The sequence below is a fragment of the Electrophorus electricus genome, chromosome 10 (assembly GCF_013358815.1).
Source record: "Electrophorus electricus isolate fEleEle1 chromosome 10, fEleEle1.pri, whole genome shotgun sequence".
NCBI lineage: Eukaryota > Metazoa > Chordata > Actinopteri > Gymnotiformes > Gymnotidae > Electrophorus > Electrophorus electricus.
The window spans coordinates 785,001-789,545 of NC_049544.1; the positions used below are offsets into that span (position 1 = coordinate 785,001).

General features: G+C 40.2%; 1 long non-coding RNA gene across 1 annotated transcript; it reads left to right on the forward strand.

Annotated features, from left to right (window-relative positions):
- The first annotated feature begins 1,860 nt into the window (after nt 1-1,860).
- LOC113591708 lies at nt 1,861-4,203 on the forward strand. Its single transcript, XR_003412231.2, has 3 exons — nt 1,861-2,021; nt 2,790-2,906; nt 3,941-4,203. It is a non-coding gene; the product is annotated as an uncharacterized LOC113591708 (long non-coding RNA).
- Nucleotides 4,204-4,545: the final 342 nt, after the last annotated feature.

Consider the following 4,545-nt stretch of genomic DNA (forward strand, 5'->3'; position numbering starts at 1 on the left):
GCAGTTAAGACCGGGCGTGTCTCCAGATGAGGTCATGCGCGCCACTGCGAATGCGTCGTTAGCCTTTTTACTGAAGTCTAAACAGGCAATACTTTTTCACTTTTTGCCATTTGTGTCATGTAAGCTAAGTTAGGTTTTTCTGTAACAACACGCAAATTCATTTATTAATGGAATTATTTATGGAAGCTTTGTTTAGCAGAAATAAGGGAGGAATCGGGGAATCGCCGTTTAGTTATTTTATGAAAATAGGGACGTGTTATTTTTAAACTGGGCACCAAATGACCACTAGATGTCAGCATCACACACCAAGAAGATGGTCTCTCTTCACAAAACTGCTTGTTAACTTTGTTAACTGTTAAAATCTCTTTGTTGGAGGACAAAAGCATGAACATTATATTGTATTCCATTATATATATATATATATATATATATATATATATATATATACATATATATAGATATAGAGAGAGAGAGAGAGAGAGAGAGAGAGAGAGAGAATGAATATATAAATAGTTCATAATTTTCACTTGGAACATACAGAAAAACATATGTGTACAACTACTGCTTTGATTATAGAGGGAAGCAATTTTTTAAAGAGCAAAAGACCCCGAAACACACATAATCTCAGCATTATAACTAAAATGAAGGGAAATCAAAACTGGACAAAGATCAATTGGGATATTGATTAACACAGAGAGCGTCACAGGTGTGTGCTGTAATCGCTGGCCAGGTGATAAAGGATTACAACGGCATATCGTAATCTTCTCATAGGCATTCCCAGGTGATCGCTACCTGACGTAGTGCCGCAGGGAGCAGACTTTTGTGTCTGCTACCTGCTCAAGGCGATGTTATCCTCGGGGGGTTCTGCACATATTGTGGTGCAGTACAGGAGGTGGAGGGACAGACAATCCTCCATGTCCTGCAGGCTTGACATGGACGGTTACCGTGCAACTAAGGGTGTGGCGCCACTCTTCACCAATCAAAGGGTATATGTTTTGCATATTAAACAAGCCCTCTGGGAGGAGAAGCTTTGGGAGGAGAAGGTGAAGGTGTTATTTAATCACCGTCGCAAGAAATGACATCATTATAAGATGTAATGTGGTCCATACAAAATGTAATATACTAATATTACAGTATGTTGTTATTACATCTGTAATTTTGTGTAAAGTCTTACAGTAGACTCAATTTTCACATATCAAGAAGAATATCATTAACTTAAAATATATGAGTGATTAAGTTGTTTTTATTTTTTAAAGTGACACAAATGTTTTTTTCAGTGATCTGTCTGTTTAGTTTAGTTTTTGTCACAGAGAGATTTAGAATCTTTTTTTAATTCTCAAAGACTCCAAAGGCAAACCACATGGAAAGAGCCAATGCTGTAACCTGAGCACACGCTCCCTGGCCACCTGCCTCTGCTGCTGCAGGGTCACACCGTTCCTCCGTCTGCATGACCTCCAGCTTGGGTCCAGGCAAAAACAAACAAACAAACAAGCGATTATTCTCAACTGACAAAAACAGACATATATATATATATATATATATATATAAATATAAAAAGTGAAACTGTTGTATTTTTCCCTGTATCAAACTTTTTATTTACCTCGAAACTACAGAGCTGATGTACACAGTAAAGACAGTACTGTAACTTACACCAGAAACAAAGTTCTAATTAAAAAAGCAATACATTTACAGATGTGGGAAAGCCCTGCTATGCGAGGCCTTTATTTTGGAGCAAAAAGTGGAAGAGGAGAAGGGCAGTCTCCAAGTGCGGCAAAATTCCTGTTTTGTGCCCTGAACTGAAAATTCTCCATGACGTTCCTAACACACCCTTCCCATCGCAATGTTTATGTTCTAAATGAAACACAGAACTAGCATTCTTTGTCTTTCTCTCTTTTCTTATTTCATGTTTTGGTGGGAGGTGCGAGTTTGGTAGTTCTGCAGATGGACATTGCAGGACTTCACACTTCATTGCCTGAGAGCTCTTGGCTGTAGATCACCGCACACACTCCGCCGAATTTCAGGTGAGGGCCACATTTAGTGAGCTTGTTCTCAACAATGATGGGGGGTGGTAATGTTTAAGAATTATACTGAATTATACTGAAATAATAAAAACACCAGAAATATATTACAAAACATTTTCTATAAAAGGTAATTAGTAAGTAATTGGATAGTGGCATAATGTCTGCTGGTTTGGCACTGTCCTCTTACACAGATTTGAAATGAAATGATGACTGTGATTAAAGTTCAGAATTTCAGTTTTACCTCAGTTTGCCTTACTGGATAAACCAGAAATATGTGCATGTCAGGACACCATGAGTTGTTCTTGTGCGCCTTTGCATGAGTGGGCTACACCCAAGGGGGCTAAATACAGATCTACAAGTGAGTTTTCATGTGCCCCAAACTGCTTTGATCCAAGCAAGCACTTCAAAACATAAGGAGTTAAGAAGAGAGACAGAGAGAGAGAGAGAAATCCCTGAAGTCACTGTGCTATAAATAGAAGTATAAATGATGTAAACAATCTTAAATCAGAGCTGACATTTTGGAGTTTTTGACATTTTTGAAACTTTTTTCTTTCTCTTTCCCTCTCCATCATTCTCTCTCTCTCTCCCTCTCTCTCTCTCCCTCTCTCTCTCTCCCTCCCTCTCTCTCTCTCCCCTCTTTCTCTCTCTCTCTCTCTCTCCCTCCCTCTCTCTCTCTCTCTCTCTCTCTCTCTCTCTCTCTCTCTCTCTCCCCTCTTTCTTTCTCTCTCTCTCTCTCTCTCTCTCTCTCTCTCTCTCTCTCTCTCTCAGGCATGTCTAAGCTGGAGAAGTGGACGTGTTTGTACACAGGAAAGGATGGCAAAAAGTGTGAGCTGAGCAATGCAGACCTTAGTGAACTGATAGAGAACGAGTTGAACTGAGTTCAAGGTGAGAGAGAGAGAGCGAGAGAGAGATTGAGTGAAAGAGAGAGAGTAACAGAGAGAGTGAGATTATGTGAGATTGACTGAATGAGAGAGAGAGACGGAGAGAGAGAAAGTGAGTTTGAGTGAGAGAGTGACAGACAGTGAGAGCGAGAGTGAGAGGGAGGGTGAGAATGCTCATTTGTTTGTGAAACTTCAGTAAGTTATCACTACTGTGTAGCGTATGTGTGGTGTGTGCGGTGTGTGTGATATGTGCACTATGTCCTCGCAAACCTGCTGAACTGGAAACTAAAAGTGTGATACTGTAAAAGAAACTTTACAGCCAATTTTTTCAGATTTGCTTTTGAACAAGCAAACCCTTTGACCACAGCGACAAAGAAACAGGGCAGGGTGAAACAGATGGTTGCTATGGCAACACTGGTGACGAGGGATTTCCCTGCGTGACCCAGAAGCCCGTGACACTCCCGAACATCCTCTCTAAATAACACTTTCTCTTTATGTGTCGTGCAAGTCCTGAACGGTGCATCAAAACCATAACACATGTAGTAGAGGAATATCCCTTCTTCTCTGTACCCTTTTCTCTCAGTTCTTATTTCAGTGAGCTTGACCATTACAACTTTTCCAAAACTGCGCTAATGCATTAAGGAATATAAGAACGGTACTATATTTTAATAATAGTTAGCTTGAAAAGAACTGTAATTAGCATGAAATATTACTAGAAGATGAGAAAGGAAATAAATAAACAAATAAATACTTAAAGTTGTTTACAAACAGGACAAGGGTGTGTGTGTGTGGTGTGGTGTGTGTGTGTGAGGGATGGACAGTTTGTCAGTACTATAGAAACAGCTAAACTAAACTCAGGGTGGATCATCTCAAGTTCTGTAAAGCACTTTTTTGTGTAACTGATCACATATTTCACATTCAGAAAGTGCAGCTCTCTTTCTACAGTGTTATTGCTCTTACAGTTGCTGGGTTCACTGGGGTTTTTTTCTTTCTTTATCTCTCTCTCTCTCTCTCTCTCTCGCTTTCTCTCTCTCTCAGGCTAAGAGGACATACAGGACATACAGGAAGCCTTGGACAACATAGAGAAGAATCACGACGGACAGGTGAACTTTCATAAGTTCAGCCGCTGCGTGGCCATCCAGGAGATACTTCAGGAAGAAACATGGCGAGCAATGTGGGAAGGGCCAAAGCTAAGCAATAGCGCCCCTGGCACACATAATGTGAGCTTAATGACACTGACGCCAGCATACATTTTCATGGATGTTCATTTTTGACATTCTACATTGAAAATAAAATTATGACAGCAGCAAATCATGACTTTATATTGTTTATTTTTAATAATATGCTTGAGATTGAGATGTGTTTCTCGCTCCGTGTCCTCTTAGAATATTATGAGTCAAATGCTCTTGCCGGCCAGTGATTGTTTCGGTCCGCGGGGAAGCCATGCCCCTCTGCGGGAGCGAGTGGCAAATTGTGAGACACCATATCCATCATAAACTAGCAACAACATAGTTCAATACCCTTCTGCCCAGAGAAAGGAGTACTATAGAAAATAAAGAAAAAATAGTTGGTAATTTACGTTAGCGTTATCTGACCTGGTCACCAGGCTGGGAAAACATATCTGACACTGTCAGATAGATTAA